The 13803-nt window shown below is 36.8% G+C and overlaps 3 protein-coding genes and 1 long non-coding RNA gene across 4 annotated transcripts in view; 2 read left to right on the top strand and 2 right to left on the bottom strand.

Moving 5' to 3' along the window:
* The window catches only part of LOC127961543 (mucin-5AC-like), a 609977-nt gene that overhangs the window by 413662 nt on the left and 182512 nt on the right, over positions 1-13803 (bottom strand). The gene's annotated exons all lie outside the window — the stretch shown is intronic.
* The window catches only part of LOC127961550 (uncharacterized), a 301565-nt gene that overhangs the window by 158180 nt on the left and 129582 nt on the right, over positions 1-13803 (top strand). The window lies entirely within an intron of this gene.
* Positions 1-13803, bottom strand: part of LOC127961551 (uncharacterized) — a 256120-nt gene that overhangs the window by 165042 nt on the left and 77275 nt on the right. The window lies entirely within an intron of this gene.
* The window catches only part of LOC127961572 (uncharacterized), a 464915-nt gene that overhangs the window by 402813 nt on the left and 48299 nt on the right, over positions 1-13803 (top strand). The gene's annotated exons all lie outside the window — the stretch shown is intronic.

Raw genomic sequence — 13803 nt, 5'->3', positions numbered from 1 at the left:
TCCGAGCGGGTTTTTTTTTTTTTTTTTTTGCTAAATTACTACACGTACCAAACGCATAACTACAAGTCTGTAGTCTACTACTGTGTGAGAACCCGTTAGTTTTCGCAGACTTGTTCAACCCACAGAGAACAGTGCGGTCATCTCTGAAGCCAGTTTAGACTGATGGCTGTGAATTTTCACACATTCTGATGCCATTTCCTAATTTCCAGGGCATGGAGCTCCCGTTCCACCACATCCCTAAGATGCTCTATTGGGTTGAGATCTAGTGACTGTGGGGGTCATTTTAGTACAGTGAACTCATTGTCATGTTCAAGAAACCGATTTGAAATGATTTAAGCTTTGTGACATGGTGCATTATACTGCTGGAAGTAGCCATCAGAGGATGGGTACATGGTGGTCATAAAGGGATGGACATGGTCAGAAACAATGCTCAGGTAGGCTGTGGCATTTAAACAATGCCCAATTGGCACGGAGGGGCCTAAGAAAACATCCCCCACACCATTACACCACCAGCAGCCTGCACAGTGGCAACAAGGCATGATGAGACTCATTAGACCAGGCAACATTTTTTTGGTGAACTCGTGCAAATTGTAGCCTCTTTTTCCTATTTGTAGTGGAGATGAGTTGTACCCGCTGGGGTCTTCTGCTTCACAGTCATTTCACCTTTGTCTAATTCTTGAGAAGTATCAACTACTAAATTTCTAAAATCTTAAAATTTTTAAAAATAGCTGTCTTATATATAAATCTATTAATGGAATCGCCCCACCAACCCTGGGCGATTTTATTATAAAGAGAAATAGCGAGATGAAGACTAGATCATTTACCCGGGGTGATTGTGAAGTACTATTTAGAAAATCTTTGTTTGCACAAAATGTCCTCTTTATTAAAGGCTGCATAAATTGGAATAGTATACCAACCATAATTAGAGAGAGCCCCACTTTTGTTTCATTTAAGAAACATCTTAAAAGATGGCTGAATAATAATCAAAAATGTAATCATTAAGTATGCAGGTCAAATTTGATAGGTAGTTTTATTTATATATTTATAATAAGCACTTTGGGATGTATATGTACAGGCATTTATGTATTTTGAAATTAATATTATAATAAGTAAAATAAGATTTAAGAACTTTTATTGTTGATTTAGCTATATATGTATATTTGTTGATGTGTATATTGTCTGTTTGTTTTTTTGGTTTGTATTTGTTTATGTTTGGGACTACGGATGGAAATTAGCATTGCGCTAAATCTGGCGTATTTACATTCAACTTTGATTGTACGTTCATGAATATGCACTGTCCTTTTTAAATAAATAAATTGAAATTATGTTGTAGCCCATCCGCCTCAAGGTTGTGTGTGTCGTGGCTTCACAAATGCTTTGCTGCATACCTCGGTTGTAATGAGTGGTTATTTCAGTCAAAGTTGCTCTTCTATCAGCTTGAATCAGTCGGCCCATTCTCCTCTGACCTCTAGCATCAACAAGGCATTTTCACCCACAGGACTGCCACATACTGGATGTTTTTTCGCATTTCACACCATTCTTTGTAAACCATAGAAATGGTTGTGCGTGAAAATCCCAGTAATTGAGCAGATTGTGAAATACTCAGATCGGCCCGTCTGGCACCAACAACCATGACTCGCTCAAAATTGCTTAAATCACCTTTCTTTCCCATTCTGACATTCAGTTTGGAGTTCAGGAGATTCTCCTGACCAGGACCACACCCCTAAATGCATTGAAGCTACTGGCATGTGATTGGTTGATTAGATAATTGCATTGATGAGAAATTGAACAGGTGTTCCTAATAATCCTTTAGGTGAGTGTACTTTTGCTTAAGGTAACGTTAGAATGATAAGTATAATTATATATGCATGCCACTTTCTGAAACAACCTTACACAGTTTTGATAATGTTAATAATGAACACAATGTTAGCGTAGCCTACTGTGATGAAATGCAGACTGCACACATGCTTAGTCTTGGGATTCCACAACTTCCCTTGATCATCCTCACAATGTATTGCTTGTAACCATTTTGACATCCTTCCTCTGTATGTTTACGTAGCAGTACTGTTTATTTCTGTCGGGTTATTTAATATGTAGGGGGAGAGCCCTTTAATTGTGTCCCTTCCGTATTCACCTTATTCCGCCCTGCCCACTTTTAATACTTCGCATTTCCGCATTTTGTCATCCGACTTCCGCTAAACCTATACGGCACGTCCGGTTACTAGTTTAGTAGTTGTAAGATTGTTTATAGCTAGCTATAACTGTGGCGAAATGACAAAGAACGTTATGTTATAAATTGGGAGCACGATGAAAACGTCTAACGACGATCAAATGGTCTCAAATTGTCCCATCCATCGTCGCTGTTAACGTGGGTAATGTTAGACGATATGAAGAAGTGGCCGGAGTTAACCTACCCTGTCAGGAGGAGTTGATGGAGCAGCAAGGAAAAATGATTTAAAAAAATGTACCGAGGCTTACCAGTATTTACATAGTGAGACAGTGGGTCGTGTACTGTTACACAGCGAGGGTTTTTTTCGTATTTTTTAAAATTGAACGTGCAACCAGCCAGTCGAGCAGTCTAAACCTCTCAGCATGGTGCTGGTTAGTTTTGTGTGTGTGTGTGTGATGTTAATATACACGAAGTTATAAATGTTTAAAAGTATAATAACGTGTTTGATGACCATCATCAGACTTAGTATTTTGTCTAATAACTTAATTGTACAGTGGAGTAAGGTAAGTGAACGTTTATATAATTATAAATTGTATATAATTATACATACTAATTGTATAATTATTAGGCAGATTTTATTTTACAGATAAAACAAGCCAAAAAAGATTATATATCACTTATAAAAGATTAAATGCAAAATTAATAGTTAAGATTGGTTTGGTTTGGAATTGGTAAATTTTACCAAAAAATATGATCAGAAAATCAGCTTGCCTCTTAATTCTGCACAGTGTATGTGCAAAAGGTAAGGTAAAGGTAAGATTTGGTAGGTGTACATTAAGTCTAATCAATGAATAATGTAGGTAAACGTCAAGTGTAATAATAATGAATGATTCTGAAATAAGACAACAGTGAAATCTTTATTTCTGTCGAGTTATTTAATATGTAGGGGGAGAGCCCTTTAATTGTGTCCCTTCCGCCTCAAGGTTGTGTGTGCCGTGGCTTCACAAATGCTTTGCTGCATACCTCGGTTGTAATGAGTGGTTATTTCAGTCAAAGTTGCTCTTCCTTCAGCTTGAATCAGTCGGCCCATTCTCCTCTGACTTCTAGTATCAACAAGGCATTTTCACCCACAGGACTGCCGCATACTGGATGTTTTTTCGCTTTTCACACCATTCTTTGTAAACCATAGAAATGGTTGTGCGTGAAAATCCCAGTAATTGAGCTAGCTATAACTGTGGCGAAATTGCAAAGAACGTTATGTTATAAATTGGGAGCACGATGAAAACGTCTTACGACGATCAAACGGTACGATTTGAGTCCCTCTGACCTTTTCAAGTGTATTTTATCTATTGGGTCACCAAAATCTATTTTTAAAAGTTTTTAGTATCAATTGAAATGTCTCCTTTAATAAAGTTTGAAAACATGATATACATTTTATCTTCAAATTAGAAATTATCTTGTTTTTTTCAGTGGACACCACCTATTTTGTCATGTCCCTCGTGGCATTCTATGAAAGTGTACTTGGAATATGAACAATAAAATAAAATAAAAGTCCATACATTTTGCCTTTCCCATAAATATCTATCTGTGCTTATTTGCTGTTAATGATTTTTTTCTAAATAAGTTCATGATTATTCATTAAAATTACATTATTTAGTACCGTCCCTCAGTAACCCCTCAACCCCGTTACACATATCATTCTCCCCCCATAAAAATAATGAACTGATCCTTATCTGGTATCAGTAACAGGAAGTGACATTATTAAAGTCTTCTGACCAACATTGTGAGCAAACACAGGCGAGTTACCACCATCTTTTATAATTATAATTTATTTATATTGTGATATTGTTGTTGTCAAGCTTAACGACTCAACCCTGTTACATCAAATAAAGATATAAAACTATTACTTGTGAAAATTATCTTTGTTATTTCAACAATATACACAATTTCTTAAAATCATGCATGCCATGTACTCCCCTATCATTCACTACATGTAGAGCAGTGGCCATTTTGAGCAAAAAATCACAGCCGCGTCGCACTCAACCCCGTTACTTATTTAATATTAACGGGGTAGTGAGATTGTGATGGGGTTGTGTTTTTAACTCTTTGTTTCTGACGTTACCAGTAATTTAAATGAATTAATATATTACTGCCTAGATTTTCACACCTCAGTGTTAAGTAAATTCCTCTGAAATTTTTATTTATTTAATGATATCAATTTAAACATCTACAGACATCTAATGTATGAGTCTGTGATGCCACCGACAACAGCGCTGTTCATCTTCACAGCAGTTCAGTCAGTGTACTGTTTGAGAACATGAATTACTCCGGGATATTGGTTTGTTTGAACTCAGAGGGAGTGTCAGCCACATTAAAAAAGTTAAAAGCTTAAGTAATTTGTGGATTAATGCATATTAGAGATGCGAACCATTTAAAACGATTCAGTTCGATTTGGTGAACTGAATGATTCGTTCGCGAACCGGATATCCAGACTGCTTTGTTTTGAACTTTCTCTCACAACAGACATGGAACAGAAGACAATGCTGAATAAAGTCGTCATTTTTGCCATTTTTGGACCAAAATGTATTTTCGATGCTTCAAAAAATTCTAACTGTGTTCCGAAGATAAGCGGAGGTCTTACGGGTTTGAAACAACATGAGGGTAAGTTATTAATTACATAAATGTTACTATCTGGGTGAACTAACCCTTTAAGAGTTTAAAAATTGACTAGGCTGAGTTGTAGAAAGTTTTGGAAAAATTGAACACTTTAGAAAAAAGTGAAGTTAATTTAGTTTGCATGTGATAGACTGAAAAAAAAACCCATCAGATTTATGGCTGCTTGCTGTTTTGGTATCCTTCAAACGGATAAAGATTTGTCAAGACGTTTTACCCTTCAACAGAGCCCTGATTTCTTTCATCCTTTTCCCAGCGTTATTTCCCCAATTAACCTTATCATATCCATTTCTCATCATTATTGACCAATATATTGATTGTGTTTGTAGGCAACATGTTGATGGGAAGAAAAAAATAAGAAAAGAAAGAAACAGGCTGAAGAAGAAAATAGAAGAACTTCAGGAAAGCCTGGAAAAAGAAAGAAAGCAGAAAGAAAAATACAAAAAAAGGTGCCAACGTTTAAAGAAGAATTCTGATTCACCTCGGTTGAATGAGCAAAGGTGAATGAGCTAACAGCAAATTGCCCTGTAAACCCCAGAATCAGGAAGATGTTGCTGTATCACCAATCACTAATTAAAGACATCAGTAACCAATATCAGCAGACCAACAAAGAAAGGGATAGACAGCTAACTGCAAAAGTGACAAATTGAGAACCAGATCAGTCCGATTTGTCAGTTTATAATGTTATAATGTAGCTGTTATTGTTGTTTTTCCTGCAGTCGGGTTAATAAAACTCAGTTGAATTGTAATTTATATTTGTTGTCTTTCTTGGTAACATATTGAAATGCAGTGTTTATAGAAAATCTTACAGTGAATTTGAGTAAAAAACAACTATTTATAAGTTAAACTGTATTTGTCTCTTCAACCCCGTTACCATCTTCAACCCCGTTACCCTAGTCTCAACCCTGTTACACTTAAGTTTTTATTAATTATTTTTTTAAGTTTATGATAAAGTAATTTAATATTTGTTGAACTCAGTCTGAAATGTTCAGAGCAATAATAAGAATACTGATTTTAGTTCAAATTCTGAAGTTAAACCACAACTTTGGTAAAAAATGATGAGGTTGCTGTCACAAAAAGTGACCGTTTCAGGCTTAAGTATAGCAAAAGTGAGATTTTATGTAACTTTTATATTTGCAATTATTGAATTACGTGTGAGGGACATCTGAATAAGAGGAAAATGTTGATTTCATTACAAATAAATTTTATAATCATATTCAGAGAGCTCCCATAGTGTCCATAACGGGGTTGAAGATTAATAGTGCCCTTACCTTAAAATAGTAACCAATAATAAATAGGGTTTTGATGCCTGAGGTGGGAAAATATGTTTTTCTGGGAGTTGAATATGTCATTAATGTTGTGGTGTGTTCAGAAAAGTAATATATATAGGTAAAAAATCTAAAAATGTTTAAGTCCAAATCGTACCGGTTTCGTGGAATGACTCATATAGGGGTATCGCTATGGGTGTGTGTTCTGTCTTCGTCATTTGAGCGAGACACTGTGTTTCCGGCGGGACGCGTGAATGTTTGTATGGTAAGAGCTGTTGGCAGTGACTGTTGCATGATTTGCTGTTAAAGGTTGGACAGGGGAACTTTGTGGGATGCCGTTGATTTGATGCGTGTTTAGTACACAGCAGTTTTGGTGCCGTGTGGATCGCACTACAGGTATGTTTTAACCGTTAAGGAACATATGATTGCTAGTAGCCGGGCTGGCCAAATTCATATTTTGTTATATTTTTATATTTACGGTGCGGGCCAACGTGCAAAGGGACGTTACAGTGGGCTCTGGGATCATCTAAACCTCTATGTGGATGTTCCTTGTGCTGTCTGCATTGTTTTTGCTGCCGATTTCGACATCATCAGATTTGTCACCGTGATTATATCCTGTTTTCAGGATCTAAAGTGAGACGGGATTGTATGAGTTTGTCTGCTCTGTTGAACTGACGAGCATCATTAACTCTGTTACTCTCTTGTTTCGACGAGCCAAACTGATGTGGTGAACTCTTTTAAAATTGTTTTAGATCGTCTGGGTTTCTGTTTAATGTTGTGGATATGATTGGTTTACTACGTGTGTTTTTGTTACTTTTTGTTTCTCTTACTTTCAGAATTGGAGCAGCTAGTTGCAGAAGATTAGCGTCTCTTCCCGATTGCGGTGGTGGGTTTGTTTTGCTCGAGTGCTGTGCTCACAGTGACGTGTGGCGTGAGTGTGCACGTATGATTACTGTATCACATCTGCCAAGGCGCACCATTCTGAAGTGAGCGTTTGTGTGTAGACTCTTTTGATATATTGGTGTTGTCGTGTTAAAATTAGATATTTTTCTCATTAATGAGAAAGTAGTTTTTGCTTTTGTTTTACACTCAACCCATGTCTGATACCTGAATCTGATATAATGATCCTCTGAGCCTTGCTCTTGTTAAGGGCATATCCCCGGAAAGAGGCCCCGGGGTGGCGTAGTCGGGGGCGCTAATAAATTTTTAGTGTACCTCTAGTCATAAGCCGCCACATTTATTAGGAAGGATGCAGAACTTTAATTCATAATTTTTAAGATTATTGGCGTTACAGAAAATGTCACAGCAACTTTTCCGCATGATTGCCTCATGTATTTCAATTGGCACCAAGGCAACGTTTTCCCCCACGGGCTAAATTCACATCACGTGACGGCATTCCCGGTGAAGCCGTTCCCAGGCTTCATTGCCCAGTGAATGCTTTTGGACTCTCAGGACGTGTTTTGTTGGGTTTTTGCAAAGTCGGTGACTCCAAATGTCAACTCTATTGTCTCTCAATCCGTCACAAACAGTGTATGAGGATAATGGAAGCAATCAAAAACAACGAAAGAGCAATGATGTACAAGTGCTATAACAAGTCTCAGATAGCTTACATGTAACAAAGGTTTTTTAAATATAATAAAGAAAAAAGAAAACAGACAGGGAAAAAAAAAAGTTACAATGGGTGTGACCCCCAATTTGACCCCGGGCAAAAGCAAAGGCCTTTAAGAATTATATCACAACACGGAGATAGTAAGCAAGCCAGCCGATAAGGGTAATGCTATGGTTATTTTAGACCGAGCACAAAACCTTGGGGAAGGACCAGTGCTTAATTTGTAAATTGCGAGGTACCGGAACAAAGCGGGGAAATGGATCCGGCACGCGATTACAGAAGAGAGAGGTAACGGAGCACTCGCGCAATCACATTGGTGGACCAGTTTAAGTGATTAAGAGCGTGCATCAGTTGCTTTTACAGGGTCTGTAAGGTCATGAATAACATGGAAATGCCATGCGATTTTAAAACAAAAATTTCCAGCCCTAAAAACTTTTCTGAGAGGGGCTATGTGTCGCATGGTTTTAATAAATCTTGCATCTTTCAAGTTTAGAATGAGGGAAATTCCTGCATTTATTCAACATAGCTTTTAGGTTTGAATAATAAAATAAATCCACACAAAGTCTAAGATTAAATCAGTCATTTGAATCCATGACCTCTCTCAGAGCACGCTTCTCATCAGCACATTAGTGACCTGCACGCTGCGATACAAGACTCACTCATATTTCAGGACAGCTGACAGAACTGTCACTTGACTAATCGGGTCATTGTTGCATTGTCACAAAAATGTATAATAATTTGCACACCTTTTTAAGAATTTTAAGCCATTTGGTACTCAGGCGCTCTAAAGGCTGTATTATGTGCCCTCACAGTCACATCCAAAGCTTGTGCATATAAAGCTGACTCGCCAGTATTAAATAAGAGTTATTTTCCGTAGTGTGTTGTTTATGCAACCAAATAAACACAGTATGATTTCTGATGGGTGTTGACAAATAAAAGAGTTTCATAGCACACTCTACTAAAATACAGGGGGAAAGGAAAGAATAGGGGGAACAAATCAATAATTAAACAACACTGCGTCGTCAGTGTTGGTGTTGTATCAGCTACCAAAATCAGTTTAAACTCATGTATTTGTCCATGTTTTGTGACAACCTGGTCTCACAGGATTCCGTGAAATGTCCACGGCAACTTAACTCATAAACCATGAAGCCATCACGGAATTGCCCCAAATTCCGTGACGCGGCCACGGATATAACTCCAATGCAAGTCAATGACACTGACCTTCCGAGTTTGTTTCAGTTAGCCTAACCAAAGTCCCGGGATGGCACCACGGACCTCAACAACCTGACCTCACTCACTGGATGGTGTAATGTTGCTGGCTTGATCGGAACCTTAAAAGCTTTATGTCGACTGTGTTGCAATGGCATGCAATTAACTTGACATTTTGTCTTGTCCTGTCATCATAGAATCCAGTTTGATGGCGTTTTAAACACATATTTAGGTGAGGATATGAGTGAGGTCAGGTTGTTGAGGTCCGTGGTGCCATCACGGGACTTTGGTTAGGCTAACTGAAACAATTTTTATTTTTTATGATGACAGGACAATGCAATAACTACAATATCTGTCAGGTTAACATCATTAGAAACAAATATGTCAAATGTTGCGTTTCTAAATGAGAAAGCACATCCGTTGAGCGAGTTCTGTCCTCCGTCATTGAAACGGGTATCCGTGTGTGGACCACGGGAGGTCAGTGTCATTGAGTTATATCCGTGGCCGCGTCACGGAATTTGGGGCAATTCCGTGATGGCTTCATGGATTATGAGTTAAGGGCCCGTGGACATTTCACGGAATCCTGTGAGACCAGGTTGTACAAGATCCAGTTCTCAAAAGTCCCGGGAACCATTGTTCTGTATGTGTTTTATTGCCCAATTCAAGTGATTTAACATTTTTAGTTTTACACTAACCACGCATAATATTTTTCTTTCTCAAAAATACAATAATGTACATACATACATTTCACAAATTATTATAGCCCAGTTTGTGTTGATTACAGTGAGATTAGACTTTACCCATTTAGATATTTATAAGAAACTGACGAAAGCACAGATGTCAGGGCTTGACAAAACTTCTCCAGGCCCCAAAAATACCCTTAGACTCCAGAGGGATGTTCCCAATTTGAGGTTGATTTCTCAAAAAAAAAAAAAAAAAAAAAAAAAGCTTTCTGTGAGATTTTGTTTGGGAGTAGTACCAAGCTTGTCCACTAGATGACCATCAAACCCCATTAGTAACCATTTAAGGACGTCTTCATTTCCATAAATGGTTTGGGTGACCTGTTTTTCCATTCTTTTCTCAATACTTATGAAGCACACATCGCACTCAGAAATATTAAGTGTCAGTATGGCAGTATTTGATTTCAATTTAACCTCAAAAAATAGATAAAAGTCACGCTACGAGAACCCTGGACTTGTGTTATAGTTCATAATGCATCAAAAATAGATAATCTATAGTTTTTTCTATACATTCAAAACACTTTTATACTTCTTTTCCCCTCCAAAAATACAATGGATGTTATTTTGTGAAAAGATTTTTACAGAATTTCCATGATTTCATCTATGCATCACTATTTCAAAGTAAAGCTCAGAACGCACTCTCTGACTCTGAGTACTCTTCTTGCATATTAATAAATTACAGTTGCTCTGTAAAATATTTCAAACAACAGTCACCAAATATCAAAACTACAGTCTTTAAGCTTTCCAATGATATATATTTTGTCAAGATTACTTTAGGTTCTGACTAAGATATTACTGTTTAAACATGTAATTGCAAGTGTCCCACCGATGGGCCAGTGACAGTTAACAGGACGATCAAATCTTTTTTTTAATACTGACCAAATATTTAATTCAAATATCCACTTAATCTTTACATTTTGGCCACCATTTTAGGATAAAAATTCTAGCCTTTATAATTCCTTCAACAAAAACATGGACATCACAACCCTTACAAATCTAATCCTTGGTTTAGGGGCACCATCCCAGTTGCTCAAAAAAAAGAAAAAAACATTTCATGTGTATGTTAACATATACGTAAACGTAAATAAGCAAGTAAACATGAACATATAAACATAATTCAAAAAAATGTGTTTTACAGTGTAGACAGACAGGCGAAGCGTCATTCCCACATCTGCGCTCGCTCTCACCTCATGTCTACGGCTGTCTGCAACTTATGACAACTTTCTGGCCCCAAGATGAGAAAAAGAAAAAAGCCCAAGATGAGGCCCGTGCATCACTTTTAGGTACTTTTATAATCCTGTAAAACTTTGGATTTTGACAGGTTCTTGTAAGAATGGTAACTACAAAATAACTGTTGCTTCGATCCTCCAATGGCTTCAAATAATAATTTACGAAGTATTCAGATAATATTTTTTGTGGTAATAAAAACAGACCTAAGCGAACAATCTTTTAAAATGCCATAAAATGCATGATATAAAAACAACATGGCAATAATGATTGGTTAATTAATAATAATTGAATAACATTGTTAAAATACATAATGCAATACAGAATAAACAATGAATGTACACTGCATGTGTGGCAGACTGGGTAAGTTCCCTCCCCTGTGTTTAGAACGACAGCCTATCAGAACATGGTACTGCTGATAACACTGTACGTGTTGGGCTGTGTGCTTCGGCCTGCCATCCCATCCTTTCTGTAAGCGTGTTTGTGTGGTTTCTTTATACTGTTTGTGTATTGTTTTGTTTGGTTGTGCCATTGTATGATTTGTCTTGTTTATTGTATGGTTTCTTTATTGATTTGTTTCTTGCTGTGTTTGATTTTGCTTATTTTGTAGTTTACTTTTATAAACTCTCTGCTTTTGTATTTTTTTCCTTAAGTGACAATTGACTTTCATCTGAGTCTTGTTTATTATTGGTTATTTAGGAATGTCAAATGTCTCCAATCAGGCTTGTTTTCTCTTGTGTTAGGCTTCTGAGCAGGGAGGCTAGTTCTAGTACCTGGTGGTGGCGTTTGGAGCACAACGTGTGGATGTGTGTGTGTGTGTGTGTGTGTGTGTGTGTGTGCGTGTGTGTGTGTGTGTGTGTGTGTGTGTGTGTGGGTGCGTGCGTGCGTGCGTGAGTGTGAGTGTGTGTGTGTGTGTGTGTGTGTGTGTGTGTGTGTGTGTGTGTGCGTGTGTGTGCGTGTGTGCGTGCGTGCGTGTGTGTGCGTGCGCGCACTCTTGTTTTTGTGTCATATCAGGACACAACTCTGTATAATGACATGGGTATGACACAGGTATTACAAGGAGAGGGTGACTTATGAGGACATAACTCATGTCTCCATTTTTCAAAACACTTATAAATCATACAGAATGAGTTTAATTGAGAAAGTAAAAATGCACAAAGTTGGGAAGTAAAATGGTCAGTAGTAAGTGTTTAATTCTTGACGACATCATGGAATGTGTCACAGTGGAAATTGAGATTGAAAAATCAAAAAATGCCATAATAAGCTGTGTGTATCAAAACCAGGGTCTTGAATTGAAAAGTTTCAGGAAATAAAGATTAATTTGTATGAGGATATAAGTAGTAAAATGGTCTTTGTCTGTGGGGATTTTAATATTGATCTGCTCAATCCTCAAAAACAAAACACTTTTACAGAATTGATTCATACCATGTACAGTTTATGCTTGTATCCATCCATAACAAGACCAACTCAAATAACAAAATCCAGTGCAACTCTGATTTACAACATATTCACTAATGGTCTAGAAAGTGAAATAATAAGTGGAGTTTGAATTACTGATATATCTCACCATCTACCAGTTTTTACAGTAATAAAAAAAGTGTTTAAAAAAAAAAGAAATCATATTAAAAAGGTTAAAATTCACAGTTTTCCAAGATCCTGGAGACGATATTCCATAAAAGATTATCAGTTATGTAGATAAGCAAAATATTCTTTGTGAACAGCAGTATGGTTTTAGACATGATAGGACCACTACCTTAGCATTAGTGGACCTTGTAGAAAAAATATAAAATGCTATAGCCAATAAACAATATGCTGTCGGTGTGTTCCTAGATCTAACCAAAGCATTTGATACAGTAATTCATGAATTGTTACTTCAAAAACTGTACAAATATGGGATTAGAGGAGTGGCCTTTTCTTGGCTCCAGATTTATCTAAAGAATAGATCACAGTATGTCCACAACAATGGCAATGATTCCCAGCTGCTGACAATTACCTGCGGGTTGCCACAGGGGTCAGTGTTGGGTCCGTTTTTGTTTCTTATGTACGTAAACAATCTTTGTTTAGTTTCAAAAATATCAAACCTTATTTTATTTGCTGATGACACCAGCAAGTTTAGTTTTGGTGAAATTTTAGAAGCATTGATAGATTATCATTGTTAAAGAAGTGGTTTGATTCTAATAAGTCAACCCTCAATTTAAATAAAACCAAATTTTTTTGGAAATTGTGCCATTGATGTGGGTATAAATTTAAGAACAAATGATACTGAGATAGAACGAGTGAATGAAATACAATTTCTTGGAGTGTTTTTACAAAATAAGCTTAGCTGGAAGCCCCATATAAACTACATCAAGGCAAAGTTATGTAAATCTCTTGCAATAATATCCAAAGTTAAAGAACTTTTAAATGAAAAAAATATATATATTTTATACTGTTCCCTGGTTCTCCCGTACATGACCTATGGCCTAGAAGTTTGGGGAAACACTTATAAAACCAATCTTAATCCAATAAGTATCATTGAAAAAAGAGCTATCCGCATTGTGAATAAAGTGGATTACAGGGCCCATACAAATGAGCTCTTCATTAAACTGAAAGCACTAAAATTGAAGGATTTGGTCGAGTTTAAAACAGCACAATTTATGTATAATATAAGCCATAATAGGTCACCCGTGCATATCCAGGGATTGTTCCAAAAACGAGATAGTGTTTATAATTTCCGAAAGGAAGAAATGTTTCAAAAAACATATGTGAGAACGAGTGCAAAGCAGCATTGTGTTTCTTTTGTTGGGATTAATGTGTGGAGTAAGTTGGACCAAGAGCTAAAAGACTGTAAAACCTTAATTCAATTTAAAATTCTTTTGAAGAAATCAATTATAAAAAAAATACATTGAGAATAGATGCTAAAGATGT

Source organism: Carassius gibelio, chromosome B7 (assembly GCF_023724105.1).
Source record: "Carassius gibelio isolate Cgi1373 ecotype wild population from Czech Republic chromosome B7, carGib1.2-hapl.c, whole genome shotgun sequence".
Taxonomy (NCBI): domain Eukaryota; kingdom Metazoa; phylum Chordata; class Actinopteri; order Cypriniformes; family Cyprinidae; genus Carassius; species Carassius gibelio.
The sequence above is the reverse complement of the archived record's forward strand: the minus strand, read 5'-3'. Positions and strand labels throughout refer to the sequence as shown.